At 45.7% G+C, this 18,842-nt stretch overlaps 1 long non-coding RNA gene across 3 annotated transcripts; it reads left to right on the top strand.

The window, feature by feature from the left end:
• The first annotated feature begins 243 nt into the window (after positions 1-243).
• On the top strand, positions 244-14,680 carry LOC138446001 (uncharacterized). 3 transcript variants are annotated; one of them, XR_011259086.1, is made up of 5 exons: positions 244-459; positions 1,109-1,154; positions 3,856-4,054; positions 7,534-8,043; positions 8,772-9,680. It is a non-coding gene; the product is annotated as an uncharacterized lncRNA (long non-coding RNA). The 3 variants fall into 3 exon arrangements; XR_011259085.1 differs by lacking the exons at positions 1,109-1,154; positions 8,772-9,680 and adding exons at positions 9,818-9,935; positions 12,346-14,680 and having other exon boundaries at positions 323-459; XR_011259084.1 differs by lacking the exon at positions 1,109-1,154 and having other exon boundaries at positions 261-459; positions 8,772-9,786.
• Positions 14,681-18,842: the final 4,162 nt, after the last annotated feature.

Genomic DNA, 18,842 nt, shown 5'->3' with positions numbered 1-18,842 from the left:
TTCAAATAATATATCATAACTTAATAAATACTGTATTTTAGATACATTCTCTAATAAAATCTGGAATTCTACCTTGTATTATTTTATTTTATGCTGGGCAGTGGGGAACGGTGAAGGAGCAAATGTACACTTTTTTAATTCATATGAATTCACTGTAAATAATAAGCCATCATAATTGGCTTACTCATAATCAAGAGTCTCCACAGAAGGACACACCCTGAAGGTTATCTGTATTTGCCATTCGCTCTTGTGAGCTTTCTGAGCACTGGCTCACGTGATCTCCATGAGGGTAGATCCTGAGAAAGGAGAGGAAGTGGCTACTAGAACAGCAGGAGGGGGGAGGGGAGACTTCCTGAATCAAGATATGCTCCTGGGAAATGCAGCAAATAAAAATCCATTTTATTCGAAAGAGGAATCCCAGCGGTCCCCAGAAGTGAGAGTCATCTGAACCTTCGGAAGGTGAGTCATACCTGCTCCAGGTGGGAAGAAGCAGGGTGAACAGATGAAACGCCAGTCTCCTGCGCCCACAGCTGTCTTGGATTTAGCTCCACGCCCAGACCCTGGGATGTCTGGCTAATGAGTTACTCTGGGAAGCCAAGTTTAACACACGACTCAGGTTCCACACTTTGGGGGGGGGGGGGGCAGGGGGAAACCTCTTTGTTACCAGAGATAGAGAAGTCACTAACTCACTCTCACCTGCTTTGCTAAAGAACTGAGCTGAGTTTTCTGTAAAAGAAAGATCACAAACTTTGGAGTTTGATGGTCTGTTTTGAATCCCTTCTCAATCTCTATGACCCTGGGTGTAAAGAGAGGATAACACCCAGGATATTCATATTATATGAGGTAATGTCTGGTGTATAGGAGGTGGTCGAAAATAATGCATTTTAAGCCCGTGTGTGTGTGTTTAAGCCCGTGAGTCTGTTAACTTAGTTTCCTGGAACAAGGCTTCTCTAATTTGTTGTTTCTTGTTTTGGGTGGGGGACCCACAGGACAACCTTAAACAGAACTGTGTATGAATTAAAACTAAATCTACTCCAGGTGAACTGCAGAGGGCTCTTCTAAATATGAAAAATTTAACTAGTGTATATTTTTACACATTGGTTTTCAGTTATATGCTGAAGCAGAAACTTGTCAACACTGAGTTCTATATATAGGTGAGTTATGATGTTCTTGGTGTACAATGATCTCTAAATTTTGTAATAAAGATATTTTATACCACTCATAGCCAGAAACACATGTAATCAAGGGATACTATTTTCTTGATCTTTTTTGGGGGGAAGACTCACAAATATTCTAATTTATTCCAGTGCTTTTCAGATGTTTCATCAAAATATCCTTTAGAGCAGAGAAGAAATTCCTTAGGCACAGTTCAGAGCAGATCATTACTTCTTTAGAGTTTCATGTTTTACAAAATTTATTCAAAATGTCCATCTTACTCTATTATAGCCATGTTTATTTTTAATATAAAATGTTACAACTGGCTTATTGCAGTTAATAAAATTGGCACTGGGGTATTGTTTATCCTGCAGCTTATTGTCACCTCTGGTTATCAGGTGTACTTGCTGGGACCTGGGTAGCCCCAGTTTGAGAAGCACTGTTAAAGTAATGTTGAGAGGCAGGAAAGAATAATTTAAAGCTAAATATTGAGGATTTGGATTATATTTATTTCTCCAAGGACAGCTGTTAGTTTTAAATGGCTCATTACTTTAACGGATATCATAATTGGCGTCAGTATGTTTATATTTTTAAGCTACATTTGAATTTCTCTTTTGAATCTCACAAATAGGATCCTCAGTTATTCACACTGAATTAGAAGAAGGAAGGTAACCTAAATGATACTCTTGTAGGCAGAACAGTGGCCCTCCAAAGATGCCTGCATCCTGAAACTGAATGTTACCTTACCTGGTAAAAGAGACTACACGTTTAGCTACAGTAAGGGTTGTGAAATGAGGCAATTATCCATTGCAACCACTGGGGTTCTGATAAGAGGGAGACACGAAGGTTGGGAGCAGAAGGAGGAGATGGGACGGCGGAAGCAGAGAGGAGGGATGAGCCCTCCGGCAGGGGAGCGGGCAGCCTCCAGACTCAGGCAGAGGCAGGGCACAGGCGCCCCTCTGGAGCCTCGAGAAAGAACCAACCCGGCTGACACCTGGGTCTTCGCCTGTAAGACCCACTTTGGACTCCCGGCCTCTGGACAGGCCAAATACCACCCCTGCTGTGTTAAGCCGCCGAGTGCGTGGGGTGATTTGTTACAGCAGCGATGAGAACGTGATACTGATGCAGGAATTACGTGACCCTGCGTGTGGAAATAAACGAGGTCAGCGGCTTCCTCCGTCCAGCCTGCGAGCCTGGGGAAACCGTTCCTCAGCCCAGACTGTTCCTCGTCTCCAGCCCTAGCTGTGAAATCTTGCCTGCTCGTGGACGCCGGGCTCCCACATCAGGTCTTTACGCCGATGGCCTCCTCCCCTCGGGACTGCGGTCGGACACCTCGGTCTCCCTTCCAGCCTCGGGAGCCCCTGGAGGGCAGCTTTCATTCACTGCCCAGCGCTGTGTGCACAGCTGGGGCTTGGCGCCTGCGTGTGGGATGGAATTAGTCAGGGGGAGCCTTCGAGGGGAGTGAACTTTGTCCTAGACCTGAAGCCAGCGCAGTGGGTGGGTGTTGGAAGGGCCCCTGCTAAGGGATGTGTGTGCTGCCCTTGTGTGCAAAGAGGAGGCAGCTCTTTCTTTACTGAGGCTCACCTCCGCCTCCCCCACGCCGGGCCCACTTTCATCCACAGTCCTCCCAGCCGTGGTGCCAGGGCCGCTGAAAACTCAAACTCGCACCTAGAGAGCATCTCAGTCTCTGCTGGTTGAGGCAGTTCATTTTCGTAAGGTTTCCTCTCTCCAGCTCCACACCAGCCCACACAGAGGTCAGGCCTGGTGACTGGCGCCGCCCTGGGTCTGTAAGAGGTCCCCTCGGCCACGGCCTCTGCCGGGGAGGGGCTCGCCCAGGCCGGCCCTGGCCTCGCTCTGGGTCTGCAGGAGCCTGTCTCCTCTGGTCCCTGGAGGCGTCCACAGGCGACCTCACCCCCGCCGCCGCAGCCTGACGGCAAAGCCCTGTTATCCCCTACAGCCCTGGGGCGCCCGGGTGGATGTTGTTTCCAAAGGAAGCAGAGGGGCTTCCTGGTGCCCCGGGGGTCGGGAATCTACCTGTCCCTGCAGGGGGCGCGGGTTGGATCCCTGGTCTTGGAGGATCCCACGTGCCCCCGGGGAGCTGAGCCTGAAGGCTGTGCGCCTGGAGTGTGTGCTCCACAACCAGAGAGAAATGGTTCACAGCGAGGAAGACCCCGCAGCCGCGAATAAACAAGCAAATGAATAAAAGGACGCAGCGTGTAAGCGAAGCCCCTTTCACCGCAAAAACCACGGGATCGGCTTCTCTCCTCTGACCCGGTGCCTGCGGTCCTTGCTTCCCCCTCATCACCCAGATTTGACCCCGCAGGCAGATGGGGGAGAGGAAGACGTGGGTAGCCGACCTCTTTTCTAACTTTCCCTCCCCTCCACCTCTTTCCACTGGCCAGAAAGATAGGCTGGCCCGTCTTCCTGTACAACAGGACCCTGTCTTATATACTCTCTTTTCTTCTGGAACCGACATTCACCAGGACCCTTCCCCAGAGTCATGGTAGCAGATAAAATGCACATGAAGAAAGCTGGTTTCATAGAAGAAGGTCCATCAGAAAGTATTTCCACATTTCTATCCACATTGCCCCCAGCAATATGCTGCTACTGAAGACTTCAAGAGGTTCCTTTACCCCACTTGGTAAAAATCTACAAGATATTTAACCTGTTTCTCCCCCTTTCTTCCCCATTCTTTCTCAGTCTGGGACCCCTGCTTTCACTGTGAGATAAACAGCGCTTAAAAATGTCAACAAAGGTGGCAGCGTCACTTCTCATCTAGGATTTCTAACAACCTGTTTGATGGCACGAGATGAGAGAATGCTGAGGCTCTGAAACTGAAAGGTTCTCGTTCCACAAACAGAGGATCACACAACTTCCTCTACATGTGTGACACCCTGAGGTCTGGTGGTCCTTCTGCGGGAGTGTGCGGGGGGCGGGTGGGGAGGCAGGGAGGAAATCGCATCACGAGGATGCCTGATGGAGTTACATTCTGCAGAGGAGCATGGTGGCCTCACTATTGAGGACTTGCTTCCCCGGTGGCTCAGCTGGTAAAGAATCTACCTGCAATGCAGGAGACCTGGGTTCAATCCCTGGGTCAGGAAGATCCCCTGGAGAAGGAAATGGCAACCCACTCCAGTATCTTTGCCTGGAGAATCTCATCGACAGAGGAGCCTGGTGGGCTAGAGTCCATGGGGTCGCCAAGAGTCAGACATGACTGAGCGACTTACGTCCAACACACTTACAAGGAGCGACACCTGGAAGGAGGCTCCAAAGACATCCCAGCCCTCAGCCGACAGGGTCCTGCAGGCTCACTGGAGAGGCTGAGCCCAGCACAGCCCTGCCCTCAGCCGACAGGGTCCTGCAGCTTCACTGGAGACACTGAGCCCAGCCCCCTGCACACGGGCCCCCATGGAGCAGTGGCTGCCACCTCTGCCACCCAGGCTGCCAGCCCCAGGCATCTGCAGGTCTTGGCCACACGCCTCTGGGCTTTGGACATCTCCGAGGTTTTAGAGACGGTATTGCTCTGGGACCTCCTTTTAGAAGAGGGAGACTAGCTTGCCTGGCCGAGGCCAGCACCGCCTCCTGGAGCAGGGCTCTCCAACCCTCAGTCACTAGTCTTTCTCTCCATCCATTCACTCCACCTGAGTTTCTACTTTGCAAAAGTTTCAAGTCTGCCAAAGCTTTCAACGCTTTGTTATCTGAAGACTATTCTCAAAAAGTTCTGGCAGGAAGAATGATGCCTTCTGGTTTTGAGACCTGTGTATGAACATAGAATTTCAAAACAATTTTTTGTTAAATACACCCCCCCCCCCGCTGCAATGGTTGGCCGGGTGTGCTTCTCACGTACAAGGTGTCTTATTTACGGCTCTCTTGGGGAAGCCACCCGGCTCCTTTAGGACCCAGTAGTGAAGTAGAGTTTTGCGCTACGTCTCTTCCCATGTCGCTCCTGATGCATGTTGTTCAGTCACTAATTCGTGTTGGACTCTTCTCGACCCCGTGGACTGCAGCACGCCAGGCCTCCCTGTCTATCACAATCCCCCAAAGCTTGCCCAAGTTCATGTCCATCGAGTCGGTGATGCCATCCAGCCATCTCATCCTCTGTCGTCCCCTTCTCCTCCTGCCCCCAATCCCTCCCATCATCAGGGTCTTTTCCAATGAGTTGGCTCTTCACATGAGGTGGCCGAAGTACTGGAGTTTCAGCTTCAGCATCAGTCCTTCCAGTGAATATTCAGGACTGATTTCCTTTAAGATTGACTGGTCTGATCTTTTTGCAGTCCAAGGGACTCTGAAGAGTCTTCTCCAACACCACAGTTTAGCGGCATCAATTCTTCTCCTCATGTATACATCCTTGAAAATAGAAAATCCAGCTATTGCTGACCAATGCAAGCTGATTTTACAGAGGGAACAGAAGTGAGGTTTTCACCTCACACAGTATAGAATTTCACCACCCAGATCCCCCTCCCCGCTCCTTCCTCCAGGACCCCACATTCCCCTGGACTGCGGTCCCGTGTCCCTGCAGCCTCCCTCGGGCCTCACTTTCGCCTCGACTTCTAATGGAGAACAATCTAGTGCCGTCTTCCCTCCTCCTCCTCATAATACAGACACGTGCAGGCCCGTATGTGCGTGCACATACGATGCGTGTGTGAACCTGTGTGCACACCTGCACACACACAGATATCCATCTCTCGATGCTGCTCTACACTTAAGCGCACGAAAGGTCAGCAGAGGGGAGCTCCTCCAGCTCAAGAGCCATGCTCCATGAAAGTGGCGGGTACAGTGAAAGTGAAGTCGCCCAGTCACGTCCGACTCTTTGTGACCCCGCGGACTGTAGCCACCAGGCTCCTCCGTCCATGGGATCTCCCAGGCAAGAATACTGGAGTGGGGTGCCATTTCCTTCTCCAGGGGCTCTTCCCCACCCAGGGATTGACTCCGGGTGTCCTGCCTTGTAGGCAGACGCTTTACCATCTAAAAGTGGCAGAAGAATCACAAATATTTATTTTTCTTATGACATTACTTCTAATTATTTTACTGTATATGTATTATCTATCATGCTGTCAATGTGTGAGTGAGTGAAAGTCGCTCAGTCATGTTCAACTCTCTGCCACCCCATGGACTATACAGTCTATGGAACTTTCCAGGCCAGAATACTGGAGAGGGTAGCCTTTCCCTTCTCCAGGGGATCTTCCCAACCCAGGGATCGAACCCAGGTCTCCCATATTGCAGGCAGATTCTTTACCAGCTGAGCCACAGGGGAAGCCCATGCTGTCAGTACAATAAAGTAAAAAGAAAGCCTCTTTCCCAAATGGAGGCTGGGGGCTCAGGCACTAGAAATATTCAGTACATCCGATTTCCCACAGCAACTGTGGCGGAAAAGGTCGTAAACGCAAGCTTTGTGGTCATGCCTCCGCAGCGCTATGTGAAGGAAGACGTGCTTATCCATACTTGTGTGAGGGATGGTGGCCTGGAGGCTGTCCTGTGACGCTGTCAACCCTTAGCCCCAACCCTGCGTTTTCTCCAAATTGCTGAGGTTTGGGGACCAAACACAAGAACAGGACTCGCTGGGGCGGGCTGCCAGCCTCCAGGGCAGGGGAGGTGGTGCAGAATTTGAGAACGTGGAGTGGGCCAGGCTTGGCCGTTGCAGAGCCTGGCTCAGAGCAGAGATGCAACTAGAGCTCATATAGATACTGCTGAATAAATGTACTTTAAAGTCAAATGCAATGAAACGAGTTCTAGGGAGAGACGTGGGTGACAGTTACACAACCATGTGGATAGGCCTGATACCACTGAACTGTCAACAATGATTAAAATGATATATTTCATGCGGATTTTATCACATTTTTTAAAATGTCAGATGTGCATTCTTTTTCACTTCCCACTGTTGCGTCATTCACTTTTCCCTTCTCAGTGGAAAACAGACACAAGACAGAACAGATACGCACAGTCTCACTTGAAAGGTGGGTAGGGCATGAAACAAGACTGGATCCCCAGCACGAGCAGAATTTAAGCGCAACAAATGTTGTGGTTAGTTGCAATGGGTTTTGGAATTAGATTCTCTCGATTCAGAGCCTGGCTTTTGAACTCTTAGCAGCATGAACTAGGGCAAGTTATTTAATCTCTTTAAATCTCCTTTCCCTCATCTGTAAATTGAGGATTATAATACTAGCGCTCACATGAGATTTTTGGAAGCTAATCTGTGTAAAAGAAATACTATCATGCTTAGAAAACAATCAAAAACATCAGTAACAACTAGTAAGATGTTATAGACCCCCAAAATGACTAAAAATGAATTGTTTCCAGTATTAGTCCAACTCAGACCAGCCTGCGGCTCGCAGACAGCATGAATGATTCGGTTCATCATCTTCCCTCTCTTTCTCCCAGGGATCAGGACACCATCTGTGCTGCATTCTAGGACGATCCCCCCGAGAACTCTCGTGTGCCCTGATCATTCTGTGAAGTGATGCTAGACAAACAAAGAACACGCTTTTTTTGCCTTTGTTTCCAAGTCGAGAGAGCCCTTGTGTGCCTGCTAAGTCACTTCAGTGGTGTCTGACTCTTTTCGATCCTATGGACTTTAGCCCGCCGGGCTCCTCTGTCCTTGGGTTTCTCCAGGAAAGAATATTAGCATGGGTTGCCATGCCCTCCTCCAGGGGATCTCCCTGACCCAGGGATCAAACCCGGGTCTTCTGCTTGGCAGGCGGATTCTTTACCACTGAGCCACGAGGGGAGCACATTGTGCAACCAGAAAAGGAGATAATGAATCCATTTCAGATGGACTTTTTTTAGTTGTTTACTTACCGACCACTCTGGAGCAGATTCACTACTACCAGGAGCACTTTCTTAGCTTATCTTAGCCTGCTGTGACCGAAAAATAGAAATACCAGCTTTGAGGTAAGAGGCATTTCCTATGCATCACTATGATTCATAGGGCTTTATAGGTATGGTATCAGAAACAAATGAAAAATAAAGTTTAGAGCAGGACGTAGAGCCTTTAGAGTCCAACTGAGAGATGCTTTTCAGGCACGAGTTGCTCAGTGATCCAGACTTGTTCCTTCAAGTGTAGAATGATGATCATATGTGTCAGGAGGTTGATGTCAGAAGTAAATGGAGTTTGTAAGAAGAGCAGGAGCGTAACCTGGCTTGTGGGGAGTGCTCAAGAGAGAGCCACTCTTACACGAATGCTCTAATGAGATCTGCTTCCCAGCAGACAAGACTAAGGCCATCTTTTTATTGAGGGTCCCATCAGCCTCCGCTGCTTGACGTGACACAGAAGGGAGAAGCATGAGGGCCTGGCTGCTCGAGGTGAACACAGGCTCTGCTATCGCTCACCAGGGGATGAAAGGTCAGGTCTTTAACTCCTCAGAGCTCCAGTTTCCTCACCTGTCCATGCAGAGAGCAAGCCTACCTGCTTGTTATTTAGAGATAATCTAGGAAAAACTCTAATCACCATCCCTTGCTGATGGCAAGTGCTCCATACATGTTAGCCATGGTTAGTAAAAATTCATTGACTCAGCCACACAGATATCCAATGGACTTTTTTTTCCAGCCTTCTGGAAATGCATCACCATAGAGGTGCCTACGTGCTGTTCCAACAACCATGTTGGGGCTTTTCATTTCAGAACACACGTGGATCGTGCTGTGAGCTCCATGCAGTGTCTGAGTCTTCTGAGTGTGATGTGTGAAACACCCACCTCAACATCTCCAACGATGGTGGCCATCCAGCAGATAAATGGTCCATTAACTGTGGAATAAAAGCATATCTATATTCTATAAAGAAAGCTGAGTGCCAAAGAATGGATGCTTTTGAACAGTGTTGTTAGACAAGACTCTTGAAAGTCCCTTGGACAGCAAGGAGATCTAACAAGTCCATCCTAAAGGAGATCAGTCCTGGGTATTCTTTGGAAGGACTGATGTTGAAGCTGAAACTCCAATACTTTGGCCAACTGATACAAAGAGCTGACTCATTTGAAAAGACCCTGATGCTGGGAAAGATTGAGGGCAGGAGGAGAAGGGGACAACAGAGGATGAGATGGTTAGATGGCATCACCGACTCAGTGGACGTGAGTTTGAGTAGACTCTGGGAGTTGGTGATGGACAGGGAGGCCTGGCATGCTGCAGTCCATGGGGTCGCAGAGTCGGACAACATGACTGAGCGACTGGACTGGACTGAACTGTGGAATGGACTGAGGGTGTGAAGTCACAGTATCTGGCGCCTCCCTTGGTGCAGACACAGAGCTGTCGGAGCTGACAGGCTCTTCCGTTTATTTTTTCAGCTGATCTTGTGGTGTTTAAGAAACAGTTCTTCAGGCCACCCCCAAGCATTTTCACAGCCTTTTCCACTGTGCCAGTGAGCAAACCTTCAGTGTTTTTGCCAAGTTTTCATTTACCTGTTTTTCACATAAATTTACTGAGTAATTACAAAATAGTTGTTATAACCATAAGGTTACCATATGTATTTTGTAAAAAATGCCATTGTCCTTGAAATAATTTTGTATGTTATAAATGGCAGTAAATTGACTTTAAAGGTATATCAATAAGATTGCTATATCCAGATTTGCATGTAAGCTGGGAAATTTTATAATAATGTTTAAATCTCTGATGCTCCGATCTTACCTGATAGACTTGCAGAAAGTTTGATCTGTGTTGATAGATTCTTTCTTTCCAGATATTTCTTCAGATCATCTGTATTCTTCAGATGCCTACATTTATTCAGAAATTACTCCTTGGGCATTGCTTGCTGACAGAGCAGAAAATCAGACATTCCTCGTGGGCAAATTCCAAAGGTGACGCACCTCTGAGGTTTCTGCTTCTGTGTCTTTCCAGCGCTCCGGCTCCCAGAGCGGAAAGGGGAGACCTGCCATGGAAGTGGGGGTTGGGGACCCCACCTCCCTGGGGGTACTGTCAGCTGGCCAGGCCTTTCGGCTTGAGCCCTGATGGTCCCCTGGTGTTAGTGCAGACCTCCTTCAACTCACATGGATGGTGATGCTCTTGGGAAAAAGAGGCATTAACCTTGCTCGGGGCTGCCCCCTACTACAGAACTCTCTGTCCCACACCCCCCAACACTCCTCACATGTCTGTCTGCAAGAGGCTTCCGCAGCACCAGGCTGTTTGAGCTTCATGCTCTGGGCAGCCCATGGCTCAGACTTCATCAGCCTTGCCCTGGCAGCGTTATCATTTCCATAGCCCATTCCGGTTTTAGTCACATGTACACAGTTGGCTCAGACGGTAAAGCGTCTGCCTACAATGCGGGAGACCTGGGTTTGATCCCTGGGTCAGGAAGATCCTCTGGAGAAGGAAATGGCAACCCACTCCAGTATTCTCGCCTGGAAAATCCCATGGACGGAGGAGCCTGGTGGGCTACAGTCCATGAGGTCTCAAAGAGTTGGACACAACTGAGCAACTTCTCCTTACCTTACACAGTTTGCAGGTTTTTATAAACTTGAATCCCAAAGAAGTCAGGGTTCCCATGTCTTTTTCAAGGGCAGATTTTCAGCTCTTACGAGCGTTAGCACATCTCAGTAGGCATGCGGGGTGCTGTCCAGCTCTGCTCCTCCAGAGCTGCAAGCCCAGCCTTCCGACACATCCCGTGAATGAAAGGGATTCCTAAAGCAGTTTTCCAGCTCTGTTAGTTGCTAGGGCTTCTGTTAACTCAGTCCCCGCAAACTGAGTGGTTTCAGTAGCACTTTATTTTCTCACAGAGTCTTAGAGGCTGGAAGTCCCAAGTCCAAGGTCAGGGCCTCTGAAAGCACTAGGGAAAGATCTGTCCCAGGTGCCTCTTGCAGCTGCTGGTAGTTCCTTGACTCATGGCGGCTGAACTCTAACCCTGTTAGTATTCCGCTGTGTGTCTGTACCCAAATTTCCCCTTTAAATAAGTCATGTTGGATTAGGGGCCCACCCTAGTCCAGTTTGGGCTTCCCTGATGGCTCAGCAGTAAAGAATCTGCCTGCAGTGCAGGAGACGAAGGTTGAATCCCTAGGTTGGGAAGATCCCTGGAGGAGGGAACGGCAACCCACTCCAGTATTCTTGCCTGGAGACGCCCATGCACAGAGGAGTCTGGCGGGCTGCAGTCCATGGGGTCGCAGACAGTGGGACACAATTGAAGTGACTGAACAGGCACGCACTACCCCAGTATGGCCTCATCTTAACTAATCATGTCTGTAAACCACCTGATTTCCAAACAAGGTCACATTCCGAGGTACTAGGGTTAAGACTCCAATATTTCTTTCTGAAGCAGGGAGAGACACAATTTAACCCATAAAACTACTAAATGTCCGTTTAAATAATATCTGTGTTGAATGACAAAGTGAAACTATATTCTTCAGAAATTCCTAAATATCTCTTATTTGGATGTAAACTTATTTATGTTACTTCTTTCTCAAGGAGTTAATGGAATATACATCACAAGCTTTAATCCCTGGAACAGAAATTTTCAAAAAATTAAAAAGAAGAGAGGAAAAAAGAAAGCACAATTTAGAGTTTCCATGTGTTTATACTGTATGTAACTTTCCTCTTTCACAAGAGGCAGACCTTTTTAAAGAATAGTTGCTTATGTGCCAAAGTGAAAAAAGAATAAACACGTATCAAGCTACACTCACATCCCCAATGTCTTCAAATGCACTTTGTTAGAAACCTTCATTTTCTCAGGAAGCGGGATATCTCTTGCCCATATTGTGTGTTTCACCAGCATCTTTGTTATTCCAGAGTTTTAGTTATAAAACATGTTCTTTTACAATTGGGGCAAAGCTATTTCTATATACATCAGAATACTGCCTACTGCTACCAGTGTATTAAATTTCTACACTCTTAGGTAAAATAAAGCTCTAATAGCTTTGTTAGTTGAAAAGATGCTTTTTGTATAAACTAAGTAGTGCATGAATTTGATTTTGTGTCAACTCATTGAGTCTTTAGGAGAAACAATTCATTTTCAAACTTGTTTGTTAGGTGTCGGAACTTCGGGCACATCTAGATTTCAGATAAGACCCTTTTTAAAAAGACTTCTGAATCAATACTTCATATAATTTCCTTTGCTCTCCCAGAACAGGAAGCAAAACCATAGACTTGTACTGAAATGACCTGGGCAGAGAATTAGCTAAATTCCATCCTGTTCTCACAAATTAAATCAGATTATTGGGTGAAAGATCACAGGAACATCACTCTTTTTTTTTTTTTTAATACTTCCTATGGTTTTTCCAGTAGTCATGCATGGATGTGAGAGCTGGACTGTGAAGAAGGCTGAGCGCCGAAGAATTGATGCTTTTGAACTGTGGTGTTGGAGAAGACTCTGGAGAGTCCCTTGGACTGCAAGGAGATCCACCCAGTCCATTCTGAAGGAGATCAGCCCTCGGTGTTCTTTGGAAGGAATGATGCTAAAGCTGAAACTCCAGTACTTTGGCCACCTCATGAGAAGAGTTGACTCATTGGAAAAGACTCTGATGCTGGGAGGGATTGGGGGCAGGAGGAGAAGGGGACGACAGAGGATGAGATGGCTGAATGGCATCACGGACTCGATGGACGTGAGTCTGAGTGAACTCCAGGAGATGATGATGGACAGGGAGGCCTGGCGTGCTTCGATTCATGGGGTCACAAAGAGTTGGACACAACTGAGCGACTGAACTAAACTGAATACTTCCGTTGACTTCAAGGATGCCACACTCCTTAGTTTTCCTCTAAGTGTACCTCCTATCTCGTGTTAGCCTCAGTTGCTGGCTCCTTTCCCAGGCCTTATAAGGATGGAGTCCTCTACAAATATACTCTCGGCCCGTTTTCCCTCTAGCTACACTTTCTAGTTTATTTCACCCAGGATTTCAGCTTCAACGGCCACCTGCATATTGAAGACGCTCAATTTTTATTCCCCACTTGAGCCTCTCCCCAGGACCACAGCCTTTCTTGCCCAGCCATCTTTGCAGCTTTGCCATGTGGATGTCTAGTAGGCCCCTTACACTTGAGTGTGATCAGAACGACCAGTCAGGCTCTGTAGGCCTCTCTGTCGTCGGCTTTCCCTGGTTCAGCAGACAGCCCCACCCAACCGCTCGCACCAAGGATGAGACCTCACACCCGATTCCTCTTCCCCTAACACATTTTTTGTGCAACCCTGTGCAAGTCATCGGCATGTCGCCCCTGAACAACCGCAGTAACATCTCAACATGCCATTCTGCCTCCGTTCTGGCCACTCTGCTCTTTGCTGCTTACACAGACGCCAGCCCTGTAGACCTAAAGCATAAATCAGATCATATTGCTCTCCTCCATGAAGCCCTTCCCCGGCATCCACAAGCAAACCCAGACGTGCCCTCAAGGCCCTACTCTGTTTGGCTTCAGCCCTCGCCTCTGAACTTGCTAGCCTTTTTTCTGGTTCCACTGCATTCTGGTATTCTCCTATTTTTTGTGCCTTAAGGGCTTTGCACATTTTGCTTCTTCTTCTTGGAATGCGTTTCTCTGAGATTTTCAAATGACCTTTTTCTCTCCTTTGAGGTCTCAACTGAAACGATGCCTCCTTAAAAAGTCCTTACCTTGCTCTTCCAGTCCAAACAGCCCCCCAGAGCTCGCTCTCTGTCACTGCACTGCATATCACTTTGTTTTATTCTCTGCAAAGCACCTCCTACTATTTGAAACAGATCTTATATATTTTTTTAATTTATTTTTTCCCCTGTTAATGGATATTTTATTGTTTTAAAATTTTATTTATTTTAATTGGAGGCTAATTACTTTACAATATTGTAGTGGTTTATTTATAAGTTTTGGCTTCTGGTATTTCTCTGGTCTAGAATGAAAGATATTTTTCTGTCAATAGCACTTAGCATAGTGCCCAGCACACAGCAGGGGCTTCTTCAGTTAATAATTGTCAGCTTGGGGGCTAGATACTTTAATTTCTCTATTAGGTTGCAAGAGAAACAAGGAATATTTTAGGATTGTTTACCAAGTGCTCAGCTGGACTTGCAGAGAAGAGTTTAGCTAATGTTAGCCTTCTTGTTTTTAAAATATAATTTTTGGGGGTGCTGCGCTGCATGGCTTGTGGGATCTTAGTCCCCTGACCAAGGGTGGAAACTTGGCCCCTGGCAGTGAAGACGCGGAGTCCTAGCCACTGGACATCCACGGAATTCCTTAAAATATCATTTTTGGTCTAGAAAATTTGCCATCTGTTATCTATGAGTGATGCTGAATAGATGTGTTAAAACAGACATTCTCAGACATTGCTTATGGAAACAGAAACCTCTTTGAGACTTACTGGAGGAAGACCTCCAACAGTTATGTTCATACCCTTTGATTCATAAATATCCAAAGAAAATTATATCTATATTTTCATAAAGTAAATTTAATTTAAAAATGTATCTATCATTATTTGTAACAGTATGTATCCAGAAGCGACCTCAATAAGGTAATACTTAAATACAATATGGTTATAAAATTTATACAATGAAATGGTAATTTTAATTTTACATGTTCTTAAATTAAAAACTTACTTAAACTTGTACTATGGTGAGTCTCCCCCTCAAATAAAAATCCATTGAAAAATGGATATGAAAATATATAAGCAGTGATTTTTCTCTAATTTCCAACTTTATTTCAATTTTTATTATGAGCATCTGATAAGTAAACAAAAGCACATGTTCATAATAATTCTGATTAAAGCTGCATTTTTAGCACAGCCTTATGTATTTAGTAATCTAGTCTTCATTTGTCAATTACTTTTGAAATAGTGAAAAAATATAAAATACCAAAAATATTAAATGTCCATATTCTAATCATTCTCTAACAACTGTTAATATTTCATTGTTTTTGCTTTGTCTTTTCTCCTCAGTAACTAATTTAAAATATTATATGACAAATGTTTGCAAATACACAAGTCATATTTCTTTGTTGTTGTTGGAGAAAAGCAGAGAACTAGCTCCAGAAAGAATGAAGAGGCTGAGCCAAAGTGGAAACAACACCCCGTTGTGGATGTGACTGGTGATGGAAGCAAAGTCCGATGCTGTAAAGAGCAACATTGCATAGGAACCTGGAATGTTAGGTCCATGAATCAAGGCAAACTGGAAGTGGTTAAACAGCAGACGGTAAGAGTGAACATCAACATTTTAGGAATCAGTGAACTAAAATGGACTGGAATTGGCAAATTCAATTCAGATGACCAACATATCTACTACTGTGGGCATCCTTTAGAAGAAATGGAGTTGCCATCATGGTCAACAAAAAAGTCTGAAATGCAGTACTTGGGTGCAATCTCAAAAACGACAGAATGATCTCTGTTCATTTCCAAGGCAAACCATTCAATATCACAGTAATCTAAGTCTATGCCCAAACCAATAACACTGAGGACGCTGAAGTTGAACTGTTCTATGAGGACCTACAAGACCTTCTAGAACTAACACCCCAAAAAGATGTCCTTTTCATTATAGGGGACTGAAATGCATAAGTAGGAAGTCAAGAGATACCTGGAGTAACAGACAAGTTTGATCTTGGAGTACAAAATGAAGCAGTGCAAAGGCTAATGGAGTTTTGCCAAGAGAAGGCACTGGTCATAGCAAACACCCTCTTCCAACAACACAAGAGAAGACATCAGCAGATGGTCAGCACCAAAATCAGATTGATTATAATCTTTGCAGCCAAAGATGGAGAAGCTCTATACAGTGAGCAAAAACAAGACTGGGAGCTGTCTGGCTCAGATCATAAACTCCTTATTGCCAAATTCAGACTTAAATTCCAGAAAGTAGGGAAAACCAGTAGGCAATTCAGGTATGACCTAAATCAAATCCCTTACAAATCATACAGTGGAAGTGACAAAAAGATTCAAGGAATTAGTTCTGATAGACAGAGTGCCTGAAGAACTATGGACGGAGGTTCATGACATTGTACAGGAGGCAGGGATCAAAACCAACTCTAAGAAAAAGGAATGCAAAAAGGTAAAACGGTTGTCTGAAGAAGCCTTACAAATAGCTGAGAAAAGAAGAAAAGTAAAAGGCAAAGGAGAAAAGGAAAGATATACCCATCTGATGGCAGAGTTCCAAAGAATAGCAAGGAGAGATAAGAAAGGCAATGCCAAAGAATGTTCAAATTACTGCAAATGAAAGGTGAATGCTTAGTCGCTCAGCCATGTCCAACTCTTTGTGACCCCATGGACTGTAGCCCACCAGGCTCCTCTTTCCATGGGGATTTCTCAGGCAAGAACACTGGAGTGGATTGCCATGCCCTTCTTCAGGGGATCTTCCCAACCCAGGGATCAAACCCAGGTCTCCTGCATTGCAGGCAGACTCTTTATCCTCTGAGCCAACAGGGAAGCCCAATAATACTGAAGTGGGTAGCCTGTCCCTTCTCCAGGGAATCTTCCTCACCCAGGAATTGAACCAGGGTCTCCTGCATTGCAGGCGGATTCTTTACCAGCTAGGCTACAAAGTAGGTCCTAACTACTGCACAGGTGCACTCATTTCACACTCTAGCAAAGTAATGCTCAAAATTCTCCAAGCCAGGCTTCAACAGTGCATGAACTGAGAATTTCCGGATGTACAAATTGGATTTAGGAAAGGCAGAGGAACCAGAGATCAAATTGCCAACATCCACTGGATCAGAGAAAATGCAAGATAATTCCAGAAAAACTTCTGCTTCATTGACTACACTAAAGCCTTTGACTATGTGGATCACAATAAACTGTGGAAAATTCTTAAAGAGTTGGGAATACCAGACCATCTCACCTGCCTGCTGAGAAACCTGTATGCAGATCAAGTAACAACATTTGAACTAGACATGGAATAATGGACAGGTTCCAAATCAGGAAAGGAGTACGTCAAGGCTGTATATTGTCACCCTGCTTGCTTAACTTATATGCAGAGTACAGCATGTGAAATGCAGGACTGGATGAAGCACAAGCTTGAATCAAGATTTCCAGGAGAAATATCAATAACCTCAGATATACAGATGACACCACCCTTATGGTAGAAAACAAAGAGGTATCAAGAGTCTCTTGATGAAGGTAAAAGAGGAGAGTGAAAACGCTGGCTTAAAACTCAGAATTCAAAAAGCTAAGATCACGGCATCTGGTCCCATCACTTCATGGCAAATAGATGGGGAAACAATGGAAACAGTGAAAGACTTTATTTTCTTGGGCTCCAAAATCACTATAGATGGTGACCGCAGCCATCAAATTAAAAACTGCTTGCTCCTTGGAAGAAAAGCTCTGACCAACCTAGACAGCATATTAAAAAGCAGAGACATTACATTGCCAACAAAGATCCATATATCCATATAGTCAAAGCTGTGGTTTTTCCAGTAGTCATGTATGGATGTGAGAGTTGGACCAAAAAGAAGGCTGAGCACCAAAGAATTGATGCTTTTGAACTGAGTGTTGGAGAAGACTCTTGAGAATCCCTTGACTGCAAGGAGATCCAACCAGTCCATCCTAAAGGAAATCAGTCTTGAATATTCATTGAAAGGACTGATGCTGAAGCTGAAACTCCAAAACTTTGGCCACGTGATGCAAAGAACTGACAATGGAAAAGACCCTGATGCTGGGAAAGACTGAAGGCAGGAGGAGAAGGGGATGGGAGAGGATGAGATGGTTGGATGGCATCACTGACTCAATGGACATGAGTTTGAGAAAGCTCCAGGAGATGGTGATGGACAGGGAGGCCTGGTGTGCTGCAGTCCATGGGGTCTCAAAGAGTCGGACACAACTGAGCAACTGAAGTGATTTATAAAGGAAAAATACTTATTTTGAGTGAAGAATGTGGCAATTAAATAGCATATCTGGGATTTGTCATAAAATAATTCAAAAAATGAGAAGGGAAAAATACAATAACTATGACAGTATAATTACTGATAATTATTTACTTTGAAGTTTGATGGTTCATTTTACTTCTTCTTCCGTGTATGTTAGAAATTTTTTCTTGCAAAAGTGTTTTAAAAAACTACATGAACAACAGCAAAAAAGACTTCTTTAACCTCTTTCCCTTTCAAGGTTTATTCTCATTCTCTTCTTTTCTCTTGATATTTTTAGAAATAGCTGTTTGACTAACCACCTCCACTTCCTTATTTACCTACCGCAGTTTGATTTTAAACCCACACAATCTCCTTGAAGCTGCTCTATCGAAAGATTGTTCGTATCTGTCATCTGCTAATTCATTCTCCACTGCACTGCGGAATAGGGAAGACAGCTTCACCGCAGAGGGAAGGAGGCATGATGTGCAGTGCGGGGACAGGGGAGTGTTCCCCCAAAACTGTTGCAGGATATCCTAACCTATGGCGATCTGTTCATAAACATAAGGTCACCGGGCAGGATGTCATAGTAATTATTCTGCAGAAGTAACTGTCAGCTCTGCAAACCACAGGAGCCTTGACTGAGCAGAGGATAAATACCTTCTCTGCTTGCCAAGTGATCTTCAGCAGAAGAATAAGAGTGTGCTTAGATGTCGTCATCTGCCTCCTGGGGATGGTTTGAGGATTCCTGTCATGGGAACAAAACATGCCCTTAAATAAAGAACAAATCCTTGCAGAGACCTCCCAGGCTTGGCTCCCGTGGCTCGCTCCAGGGCCCACGTCCGCTGTGCCCTGCATGGGATGCCTCAGGCCGCTGGGTCTTTGCTTCCCCTGCCATCTCTGCCACCTTGCATTCAACTGCCTTTGCCCCAGATCTTCTCTCTCCCCAGAGCTTCTGAGCTCAGCACAATCAGCCTGATCAGAATCTCCAACATTCCAGTTCTGATTTT

This window comes from Ovis canadensis, chromosome 9, assembly GCF_042477335.2.
Source record: "Ovis canadensis isolate MfBH-ARS-UI-01 breed Bighorn chromosome 9, ARS-UI_OviCan_v2, whole genome shotgun sequence".
Classification (NCBI taxonomy): Eukaryota; Metazoa; Chordata; class Mammalia; order Artiodactyla; family Bovidae; genus Ovis; species Ovis canadensis.
This window is presented reverse-complemented; position numbering and strand designations above follow the sequence as displayed.